The sequence below is a fragment of the Pan paniscus genome, chromosome 3, assembly GCF_029289425.2.
Source record: "Pan paniscus chromosome 3, NHGRI_mPanPan1-v2.0_pri, whole genome shotgun sequence".
In the NCBI taxonomy this organism is placed as follows: Eukaryota; Metazoa; Chordata; class Mammalia; order Primates; family Hominidae; genus Pan; species Pan paniscus.
Genome location: NC_073252.2, coordinates 44,802,676 through 44,815,830, shown reverse-complemented (window position 1 = coordinate 44,815,830; position 13,155 = coordinate 44,802,676).

Sequence of the window (13,155 nt, the reverse complement as noted above, 5' to 3'; positions counted from 1 at the left end):
TTTGAGGCGGAGTCTCGCTCTGTCACTCAGGCTGGAGTGCAGTGGCGCGATCTCGGCTCACTGCAAGTTTCACCTCCTGGGTTCACGCCATTCTCCTGCTGCAGCCTCCTGAGTAGCTGGGACTACAGGTGCCCGCCACCACGTCCGGCTAATTTTTTTGTATTTTTAGTAGAGACAGGGTTTCACCATGTTAGGCAGGATGGTCTCGATCTCCTGACCTCCTGATCCGCCCGCCTCGGTCTCCCAAAGTGCTGGGATTACAGGCGTAAGCCACCGCGCCCGGCCTTATGGACCTAATTTTTTTTTCCTCTTTGGAAAGTGCTTTTACTTTTAAAAAGATAAAACTAAAAATTGCTCTAAATTCAGGATGTAAGTTGATGTTTTTCTATGTATAAAAACAGAGTCATACACAGAAAGGTTTGATATTCTTTACTATGAAAAATTACAGCCTCTATATTAAAAAATGGCATAAACTACTAAATATTTCCATAACAGTAAGAAATAAGAATACATTCTATTTAATAGTTCCTAATGACAGAGTTGGGAAATACCAAAGAATATATGTACAAAGAAATACAGATGATTTATATGAAAATAATTGCAAAACATTAGAGGTTTATTTTAAGGAGGTTTAAATTTACAGAAAGATAAACTATATCCCTGGATGAGAAGATTGGACTTCATAAGAGAATCTCCCCCAAATAAATGTGTATGTTTAATATAATCTCAGGTAAAATCCAAGAGGCATTTTTTTACAAAGTTGACAAATTGATTCTAAGGTTAATCTGAAAAATTAGCCAAATATATAACAGTGAAGAATTGGAAAAACATCTAAAAATTTATTACAATTGTTAGTTAAGTAGATTATTGTTCATCTCTGCAATTGAATGCTTGGTAACTAACAAATGTTTTGGAAGAATCATGACAAGAGAAAATGCATGCAGTAAGTTTTCACAATTTTGATATTTACTGAGGATTTACCATGGGTTGGCCTAGATGCTTTACATTTATTAACTCATGTTTAATCCTCACTATAATTTTATGAAGTGCAATTATCATCACCTCCATTTAATAGGTGAGGCTACTGAGTTACAGAGAGGCTAAATCACTTGCCAAAGGTTACACAGCCAACGACTAGGATTTGAATAAAGGAAGTTTGATTCCAGAGCCCATAATCACTACATAACACTGTCTGTAACTAAGCAGTAGCGTGTCTACTTTTCATTCTACTAGGGTTTATCCTTTCTTTTTCATCTTGGCCAATACTAGACAGGGCCAATGGGCTTTGCCTACAAGGGAAAAATAATACTGTAGTAAGATAGAAGAATCCAGAATGTCTAAGTGGATTATAGTGGTACCTCTATGACTCCTGGGTCCATTTATGAACTGTAATTTAAATGAATGGTGCACATTTATATCTAGTTAGCATTTGCATAAAACATTTCACAAAATATCATTCTCTGTCCCAATTCCAACAGGTGTATACATTGTATGGATTTGAGTGGAATGAAGATATTTTCCTTTTAAATTTATTATATACTTTGTGAAATGTATCTGCAGTCATTAAAATCTGTTACAGAGCAAATGAGAAAGTAAAAGAAAACACATTTGGGGTGCACAACAAGAAATATATCTTTTTTTTCCTTTATCTGAGGATGTAACATTTTCCATTTTTCTGTCTTTACTGGTTGGATGAAAGTTACAGATTATTGCTAAGGGTAAATGGCACATTTAGTGGCAAGAGATGGCCTTCATTTCAACAGGAATGATTGGGGACATGGTCTGAAAATAAAAGTCCTGAATTACTCAGACTCAAGTGCCCCAGTTCACAACAGTTTAACTAGGGCAGTGGCCTTTGTCACATTTGATGACAGATGCTTTTCTACTCTGCTCTGACTCCAAGTGAGGGATGCCAACTGTAAACCCACATTGACAAGCTTCTGCTCCTCTTATTCTCAGAGCATTGTAGGTTCTATTCTGTTTCTCCTACACAGTCAAGAGGCTATAGCTCTCCAAATAGATTTTCATATTTGAGTAAAAGTATGGAATAATTTTTTTAAATTTAAAAAGCCAACCAGTCTGTGTCACAGAGAATCCTTGATGATGGTGACCAAATACATATTTTCAGAAAAAAAATGATTTTTTTGTGTGAAGGTAGGATTCATGGGCTTTTATGCTGCTGATTAGACATGCAGAATGGTGAAAATATCTTGAACAGAGACTTTGACATAGAAGAAAAGAAGGAAAGAAGTAAAGCAGGAAGGAAGGAGAAATCACTCAGTCCTAGGTTATCATCCCAGCTCTGCCTGCAAGCAATTTGCTGTATTTGAGACCATTACGTAGATTTTTGAATTTCATTTTCTTTACATGGAAAATGAAGTGAGTAATGTAGAGTTTGCAAGGGCCTTGTGAGGACTAAACAAGATGCTGCATATAAATTACCTAGCCCAGAGCCCTGCATATAGTAATTACTCAGTAAGTGGAAACTTGCCACAGCTGTAATAGATCCTCAGAGATAAGATTTTAGGAAAGTCTATTTGCTTTTCCATACTATCATGAATACAATTATGGGTAAAATATGATGACCTTAATTGACATACAGACTTAATGGAAAACAATTATTTTGGCATGGTGGTGCAACTGGTGAGGGAGATCATGTCAAGGTCAGCTAAACTTTTTGTTAAGTATTACTAGAAATATTAACACAATTTTATGAATTTGAGAGAAGGTCGTTTGTTGGAGTTTCATTATTTGGCTGCCAGGCATTTGAATATTTTATATTGAAGGCATTTTCCATATCCTAAAGCAGGCAGCTATTCCCTCTCTCTGATCTCTGGCAGCTAGTGGCATATGAAATAGGATCAGCCAATTTGATCCTTTTGTTCAGCACCTGGAATCCTGATAAAATGATACAAGGGCAGAGGAGCAGTTAGAAATATTCACGGAAGCTGAAGGGCAGATTCTAGGAGTGGTAATAACTATGTATATGTAGTTGGGTCCATATCTGTAGAACGAATTGAACTTCAAGACTTGGGCTGTATTCTCTACCCAGTCTCTTTTGGATGGTGCACTTTTAGCAAGCTCTGTCCTCTTTCCTTATGGTTGATTCTATGATCTAGCCTATATCCTTCTTATAAATCCTATTTCTTTTTATATTAACTGTAGCGAACTTCTGTTGTTTGCATACAAGAACTCCTAAAGTGTTGGTAGACTAATGAACATTTCCTCTCTTGGCATCACCAAACTTTTGGAGGGCATATTAGGTTATCATAATAGAGAAGATTGAAATACATGTTATTCTTTACATTATCTGAGAAGACACAACTATTATATTGTATGTAGCACTCACAAGCAGAATATTTAGCACCTAGACTGTCACTGTAGAGGTATTTTTATCACACAGAATAACATAAACCTGACACTTGAAACCGACTGTAATTTGGGGAGAAATTTTTAGTAACTAGAGTATAATTTCCAGACTCTGGGAATTAAGAACTTGTATATTATTTGTCCCAGCTGCAAATCTTGTGAGACAGATTGAAGGTGGTATTTGCTGGTGTATAATGTGGTTCAGAGATGAGCCTTGCTAGAAGGAAAGCAGCATGTGAGGAAGAACATGTTGACTATTTCACTGAGGCAGAATCCAGGGCAAGAGCAGCAGGAATGACAATGAATACCAGCCAATGGCAGAGCAGTCCAAGGGGCTCCCACTGACCCAGTGACAGGGCACATAGATCCTCAGTTGCTGCCTGTTACCAGTGGAATCATCATCTACAGGTGCTGCAATCTGTCTTGCATTTTAAAATGTGAACACTGGGGAATTCATCCCAATTTAATAAAAAGCGTGGGACTTGTAGATAAACAACCATTCTGAATTTCCCTCAAAGGGGTCATTTATTGAACCAATAGGGGTGAGAGAAGCCAGTACAACAAGTATAATCAAGGTTGTTCTTGTGTCAAAGGCATATTCGAGAAACTCTTACAGAATGCTTTCAAATTTCTGGGATTTGCTTAGAATGCGATTTTTAAGAGAGACCCCAATGTGCCATTTCTTTTCTGTGTTTAATATTCTTTATTTGCCAAGGGAGTTTGTTGGAGGGAGTCCAAAAAAACATATAGAATGAGCAAGCATATTTTTATTCCTAGCATTATTTTTGTCAACACTGACTACAAAAGCATTTATTTCCTATCTATTTGGATATGACCCTGAGCTTGTCCCTCTGCAACAAGTCATAGAGCCTGATCTAATGCTTCGCATACCTATAACCTTTACCCTATGTATCTGCCCTGGATCATCACTGCTATCAAGAAGCATTGCTTAATTAAAATGATAAATCAGAAATGTAAATAACTCTTCCCTGATGAATCATATGCATTAATGTTAACTTAATCTTAGAAATCAACTTCTAGCAAGATTTCCCAAGTTAAATTCCTTTCATCAAAATTCCTTTTTTAAAAACCTCTCATCATTCATAAACTTGGATAAAATAAATCCTTTAAATAGCCATTAGTATTGGCTTAAACATTATATTTTCATGGATTATTATGTTTAAATAATGAGAAGTTCTATTTACTAATCTTTGCTTTCAGTCACAACTTGAACTAATCTTGAGAAAATTCCTCTTAACTTGAGCAGAATGAACTCATCCAGAATATTTTAAAATGTCTTCAGAACCATCCTGGTTCCAGCACACAGCTTCATAAGGCTTCAGAATTAGTAGCCCTTTGGTTGTGAAAAACTCCTAAGTGACCCAGAGCTGCCAAAACGAGGCTTCTGCCTCATTTTTGGGTGTGCATATAATCCTCTGGGTCAGTGGTGTTTTTTTCAGATTCTTCCACTCCGACTTTCTACTTTTTTTTCTTTCCATGGGTAGAAGGAGAAAAAAATATTATGTATGTATATAATAGGTTTGAAGGAAGGAGCTAAAGAACTAATATATAATAGGCACCTATTACTTCAGTGCTTTACATAAAATGTCTCATTTCATCATCAGAAAAAGCAGTGAGACATTATTTTAAAGAAGAATCTAAGCTAAGAGAATATGATGCCCTTTTTCTATGTTCCCATGGCATCCTGTGTCTACCCCTATTGGAGGTATTATAACACTGTATTGAAAAATCTACTTATTTGTCTACATCATCCATGCAGTTTAAGTGTCTTGAGTATACTGTATTCTATCAGCTTGCTGGGACCTCCATAACAAAGTACCACAGACTGGGTGGCTTCAACAATGGAAATTTACTGTCTCACAAGTCTAGAGGATAGAAGTCTAAAATCAAGGTGTCAGCAGGTTTGCTTTCTTCTATAGCCTCTCTATTTGGCTTGCGGATGGCCCCCTTCTTGCAATGCATAATGTCTGCCCATATGACTTCATTTTACTTTATTTACCTCTTTATTTTATTTTATTATTATTATTTTTTGAGACAGAGTCTTGCTCTAGCCAAGCCTGGAGTGCAGCAGCATGATCTCAGCTCACTGCAACCTCCACCTCCTAGGTTCAAGCAATTCTTGTTCCTCAGCCTCCCAAGTAGCTGGGATTACAGGCACCTGCCACCGTGCCCGGTTAATTTTTGTATTTTTAGTAGAGATGGGGTTTCACCATTTTTGCCAGGCTGGTCTTGAACTCCTGACCTCAAGTGATCCACCCGCTTCAACCACCCCAAAGTGCTGGGATTACAGGCATAAGCCACAATTATCCTGTTTAAAGGCCCTATCTCCAAATGAAGTCACATTCTCAGTTACTGAGGGTTAGAATTTCAACATATAAATTTCGGGGTGCAGGGAACACAAGCAAGCCTATAGCATTGTCCATATTGAATCACTTTTATATCTTCACCATCAAGCATAGAAAAGGATGTATATTGGACACTCAGTGAAAAAAGGCTGATGCCAAAAGTAGTGCTTATTTCTATCATATGACCTTTTCATTCAAGTCATTTTCTAATCTCTTTCTCAATCTGCTACAGCTTCTTTCCCATATCCCTTATAACTTTCTGTACTTCTCATAGGATCTCTCAAGGAAAAATGGCCACTGCCATCAATTCCTTTCCTCTCTGTACACATGGCCCTCTCCCCCTCTTGAATCTCAGCTGCTTGTACCTAATTTGACCAAGAGAATAGTTGAAAATGACACTGTGAAACTTCTGAGTCCAAACTTTAGGAAGACTGGCTGCTTCTGCTTCCTGGATTTTGAAGTCTTGAACTACTTTCTAAGAAGTTCAGGCTTCTCTGCTGAAATGAGACTCCACATAGAGGAGCTGCAAACTGAGGTGCTGGAAACATCAGTGAAGAAGACATCTTGGACAGATAATATCTACCTTGAGAAAATAATACTGATAGGAACTATGATCAGAATTACTATCTCCCCTTGAACCTTCTCCCTTGACAACACAACTACTTCTAGGCCCTTTTGACTTCACTGAAGCCCCTGCTTCCATTTTACTACCTTGAGGATGGATAGATTATCATAACGATAGAGAATTATTTCGCACTAGCCCAGTGTATACAGTAGGCAGTGAAGGCAGTCTTGTCTTCTGTCCTTTCCCAAGATGCTAGCTGGCTCAGTTGTAAGGGAACTCCAAGTCTCTAAACAATTTAATAAAATTAATGCATTTTTGGGACAACTTTTGCACTTCTAACAAAAAAACCAATTTCATATAATTTGAAATCTATTCACTGGAGCAACCATCCACAGAATGGTTCTCAACTATTCTTGAACCTGAAATGTCTGTTCAGAAGCAATTGGTACTGTCAACATTTCTTGTACGATTTTAATGAGAAAAAAATTAAAAGCAGATTCTCCATTCGGCCAGTCATTAATCACTGCAATGATAGGTGGGAAGTAAATTAACTGATACTATAACCTCTTCCCCTTCAGAAGCTAAGTAATCATAAAGGTACCACAGGAAAATTGGTTACATCTGAACACATTTCTAAAGAAGTGATGATAATTAAAAATGTTAAAAATCAAAGTTTTAAACATTTATTTTAAAAGTAAGACATCCTGAGAACTTCAAGTGTAGAGACAGTGCTGCAATTCTCATCTCTTCATGTCACTTCCTGTGTGCTGCTCAGGCCAGGCCAGTTCCTGCTCCAGGGCACCCCTCTGCATCCATTGAAGACTTAGGATCCTTATTGTGTTCTGCTCTTTCCTCAAATGTTGGAGTCATCCCAAAGGACCTGCAGATCCATGTAGACTGTGTGTCCTGCATCATGTCTTCCAAGCATCTCCATGACTGCAGCATTCGATACCCCAGCTACACTCTGGACTTTTCTGTTTCCTAGAATTGCTTCAAGAAAAATCGCATTAGGATTCTCAGTCCCTCAATTCCTTCATTTTACTTCAGTGTTCCTCTCCCATCCTAACACATATAATTTTTGTTTCTATCCAGGGCAGATAACATGGTGTAACACTCTCAACTCCCTAAGACTTTTGCCCTTCTGCCAACTTGTTTTGCTAAATGTCACACAGCTTAAATTGAAACAAACTCTTGGTTTCCTAATTCCCCGCTTGGTCTGATGGTTGCTGCTGGACAACTGTTGAATCACACAACCATACAGATGAGTTTGATTTCATATTTGTAAGCCAAAATATCAAATGAATTTTCAAAGCAACTCAATAAGTAAAATGTATTTATTATAGAACTCATCAAAGCAGACAAGCAAACAAAAACAGTGTGGAGAAAAAAAGGCACCCACAATACCATCACACAGAAAAATGGTGACCAACTTTTTGGTGCTTTTCTTCCCAATCTTATTTTTATGCATATAACAGGAATAATGTTCATGTTATCTTACAAAATACCCCTTAATATTATAAAATGCACTTAGGTAATGTCACAGAATTGATTTCCAGTGTCTAATTTTTCATGGCTCCATATTCTTCTTCTTCTTAGAAGAAACATTCTATTATTCATCTTTAACTTTCCCTTACTGGTGGTTATTTAGATTATTACTGACCAGCAACTCTAACTTTTTATTTAGAATGCATTTCTAAAGATAGAATTAGGGAGCAAAAGAAAGTAACAGTTTAAGGTTCTTGATGCACTTTGACAAATCAATTTTGAAAAAAGTGAGAACAATAGATTCCAATGACACTGGAACAACTGTCTTTTCCTGTACTTGGCACGCTGAGTAGCTTATATAACCAAATGTGAGACCATACATGATCAGTGACCAAAGTAGCTCTGATAGCACTTAAAATTCTTCAAGTGAGTAAAAATCAGATATATGTGTGTTTAATCTCTGTGACTACTAGTAAGATTAAGTTTTTCATTTTATAAGTTTCTTAACATCAATTATTTTTGTGAATTACCTGTTCACAGTTTTAAAGTAATCATTTGAACTATTCCTGGCCATCTCATTTCCAATTCCACAACTTTCAAGTTTGCTTCCTATATTTTAGGTGGTATTTAGTCTGTCTGGCAAAAATATTCCCTCTTCTTTATTCCCATGCACTGTCTTTTGTACTGTGCTGGTTTATTTATGGGCAACTCAGATTTATTTTCCCATTTTTTGCCTGTTACTTTATATCACATGAGCTAGAACCCTGGGGATTATATTTACTTAAATTCCACTAGCTGGATTTCAGGTAAAATTTCAATACAACTTTTATGCAATATGTGGTAGGCCAAAAAGAAGCAGAAACCATCATTCCTCATAAGCAGCAGTGGCCACACATATCGGCTTTGGCCAAAGGCAAATGTGAGGTTTTTCCACCTTCTGGTGTTTTCTTGCCTGCCTTCCAGTTTGGTGCTACAGGCACCTGAGATTATCACTGGCATTTTTCTACAATACCCATATAATTAAACTCTTGAATGCTAGCAGTTTCCCTGTAAGGGGTCCAGCTCAACTCCCAAATTCTATGTGTGATCTTTCAGTCTAAACCACAGGCAAGGGTGGAGAGGCCTCCTAGGGGGAAGTTGCCCTCCCACACCAGACTTGTTGCATTGCGAATCTATTGTAGTTTTCTGGAGGGAACTGCAGTCAAGGAATCAGGCTCCCCAGGACTAGCCATGCTCTTTCATGGAGGCATTTTTATTAGGCCCAAGGGGTCTTCATCACTTCCCAGGCACCTCCTCCCAGACCTTAGTAGAGGACTTGCCTAAGGCACTTCTCTCCATTTTGACTCCATACCTTCCAGCTCCTATTTCTTCCCCTATGACTCCCCAGTAGGTTTTCCTTGCCTGCTGCCCAGATAAAGCCAATTTATCAAGGCAGGGGAATTGTAATAGAGAAAGGGTTTGATTCACACAGAGCCCACTGAATGACAGACCAGGGTTTTATTACTCAAATAAGTCTCCCTGAAAATTTGGAGACTGGAGTTTTTAAAGGATAATTTGGTGGGTAGAGGACAGGGAGTAGGGAATGCTGATTGGTTGAGTCAGAGATGAAATCATAGGAGGTCAAAGTGTGTTCTTGCTGTCTTCTGTTTCTGGGTTGGATCACAGAACTGATTAACCCAGATTGCCAATCTGTGTGGCACCAGATGATGTATCAGAATGCAGGGTCTGAAAAATATTTCAAGCATCAATCTTAGGTTTTACAATAGTGAGTTATTCCTAGGAGCAATTGGGGAGGTTCAGAACCTTGTGGTCTGTGGCTTTATGACTCCTAAGCCATAATTTTTAATCTTATGGCTAATTTGTGTTACAAAGGCAGCCTGGACCCCAGACAAGAAAGGGGTTTGTTTCAGAAGAGAGCTGTTATCATCTTTGTTTCAAAGTTAAACTATAAACTAAATTCTTCCGAAAGTTAGTTGGCCTGTGCCCAGTAATGAACAAGGACAGCTTGGGAGCTTAGAAGCTAGATGCGGTCAGTTAGTTCAGATCTCTTTCACTGTCATAATTTTTGGAGTCCCTCCATTTGACTCACAAATCCATAAAGAGGCAGAAGCATTTTGTTTGGGACTCCTCAGTAGTGATATCATGCCCACCATCTTGGCTGCATCCACCTGGTTCTTGCCCAGTTGAATTTCTAAAGGAAAAGTGGGACACTGAGTAGCAAGTGTCTGCTTATGCTCAACCCTGTGATCCTTGTTTCACTGGGCTCTAATATGCTGAGTTAAATCTCTTTCCATATCAAATATCTAGAGATGTTTCTTTTGTTCTGATAGAAACTTTACTGAATCTATTACTTTTAATGGCAAAAACCACAATTACTTTTGCACCAACCTAATTGTATTTCTTCTTTTTCATCCACTTTACAGGGAGAAATGTTGCATTTCCTCCTCAAGGTTAATAATTCATTCTCTCAGTCATTAATTTATTTAAACATGTTTACTGCATATCTGGTACTATGTAATAATCACTGGCACTCTTTTTAGTTCCTAAGAATACAAGATGAAGAAGATCTGGTCTATGACTTCAAGGAGTTCTTGTCTCATTAAGGAGAGATAAATAGACACATCATTACAATTCACAAGTTAACACAGGGAGCTATTGGGAAGCAGAGGAAGGTTACCCAATCCAGTCAATGGTTAAGTATTTACAGAGAAGTTGATATTGTGACCCAGAAAAAAATCATACCATGAAAATGTGTTGAATAATGCTGAATAGAGATGGTAGCTTGCCAGAGGATGTGAAGCTGAGGAGAAGAAGAAGGAGAAAAGAGGGGAAAGGTAATACAGCCAGAAGAGAGGGGAGATCTTCAGCCAAGAAAAAGAAATGACAAGCACGACGTGTGCAAAAACTGTGGGCAGTTCTGTGTTGCTTGACTATAAAGTATCAAATAGAGGAGGGAGAGTTGACCATGGAAATGAGGTGGTGGCCGAAGAGTTTGGGCTTAATCATGAAGGTAATCGGAAGTTATTGGAGGATTTTATCCGAGAAGCTGTCAACTAAAAAAAATAAATTTCTTGAGCAATTTTAATTAAGATCTTCATCATTATTAAGATTTGCTGTAACACAGTGCTGAGAAAACCAAGAATTCTTACAGGCTTCCTGGCAACTTCCCATGAAGAAGAAGGATGTTTGGGCATGGGAGATGACGTAAATAGGACTAGCAGGAAAAGGCTTTGGCTTCAGACTCTTTGGTTATCAAATAACCTAATGAATTAAAATAGTAATGCCATACTATTTCACCTCTACAACTAGCATAGATAAAAATGTTAATCCTTATGAGGGTATGATGAAGTAGACACGCAGTAACTATTGCAAGCTTCTGTGGAAATCAATTTAATGATATGCTCCGAGAGCTTCAAAATGCTCATACCTTTTGACCCTTTAATTCCACTCTTGTGGATTATGAATGCAGACAATGATTATCACTACTGAGTGGAAAATAAAACAGCAATAACTTATGTTGCTGTAAAGGATAAATGAGATAATGCTTGAAAAGTGCCTGTACTACTGCCAGGACACAGATGAGTTCAGGGAGTGCAAGGAGTCACTCTTTGTTTGCATCTTGATTTTTAAAGTGCTTATGCATTAAATAAATAGTGAGCAAACCACAGTATGTATTGACTGCCCACTGTGCACTAGTCTCCATGCCAATTGCTGAGGATATAATAGTAAATACGGTAGGCTTTGTTCTTACCCTTATGATATTTACAGTCTAATGGCAAAAACAGGCTCCAAGTAAATAATTTCTACAAAATATTACATATGTTTGTCTGCATATACACACACAGATGATTAAGGAAATGAACATGGTGTTATGAGAGAAAAACAGGAGAGATTAAATTTAGAGAGTAAGGTGCAGAGCAGCACTTGCTGAAAGTAGGGACCTTGCTACACACTAAATTGTGTTCTCCCAAATTCATATGTTGAAGCCTTAACCCCCAGTGTCACTGTATTTGGAGATAAGGAGGTAATTAAGGTTAAATGAGGGCAGAAGGGTGGGTGGTACCGTAATCCAATCGGACCATTCTTTAAAAAAGGAAGAGACATGAGAACCCTCTGTCTCCTGGAGGATGCACATGGTGAAAAGGCCAGCCGAGGGCACAGTGAGAAGGAGCAGTCTAGAAGCTGAAAAGAGAGGCCTCACCAGACACCAAACCTACTGGTACCTTGATCTTTCACTTGACTGTGAGGAAATAAACTTCTGTTTTTGAAGCCACACAGTCTGTGGTATTTTTTATGGAAGCCCCAGAAAACTGAAGGATGGGAGGAGATGGCTATATGCAGAAGGGCATTTCCAGGGAGAGAGAACAACAGACAGAGCCCTGGATGCTGAAAGGATCTTGGTGTGTTTGGACAGCTGAAAGAAAAGCAGTATGCCTAGAATCTTATGTATCCATTATGAATATTTCTGAAACATCTTTGGGAAATGAGGCCACGATGTCATCACTAGCTACAGCAATAAATAGATTTTGCTTCTGAGGACCTGAGTTTTGGTTCAAAGGAGTACAATGTAATGGAGATAGAAAGAAGAGGCCAATGTTCTACAGGCTAGAAGAGTGTGAGGCACTGGTAACCACTGAGTGAATTCAACCTTTGCATATTACAGATGTCAAAACCAAAACTCAGAAACACTAGACGTGTTAACAGGGATTAAAGAAAAAAACGACATACTAGCTAATGTTAGACATGTTTAAGAACCTAAGTCTCTTATATCCCTTACAAGTGCCTTAAGCAAGCCCATTAAACTAAACCAAATTCCCTGTCTCAAACTGATGTCTCATAATTGAGCACCAAACCTGGATTTCTAGAAAAATGATCTGCATGGGGTCTGAATAATTCTAAGGAAAACAGAAACTGCAAGCTAAAAGAATTAGCTATAAATTATCTTGAATGTATTTGCCCCTATATTCTTAGCAGTATTGACCAAGCCCTGTTTGAAGGTTCCAGGACTGCAGGTTTATGAGTCTGTTACATATATAGTTTATTTAAATTGTAGTATAACCTCCCAAGAAATACTCACTTTTGTAATTGTAGTAATGATGAGTAATGTAAATTTATTGAGTATTTATGGTATGTCTAACAGGTAGCCCACATTTTATAAAACACTTCATCTATGAGGTAAGTACTTTTATTACCAATAAATAATGAAAATAAGAGATATATATCCATATATACATATATATATATATATATCTCCAAGGCTACTTAGCTAAGAAAATAAGGGAGCTAAAAATGAAGTAGATTGCTGGTAAGTGTTTAACAACCAGCTCTCTAGGGGCAGAGGACTGCCCTGAATCTATAGACGGAAAGTTT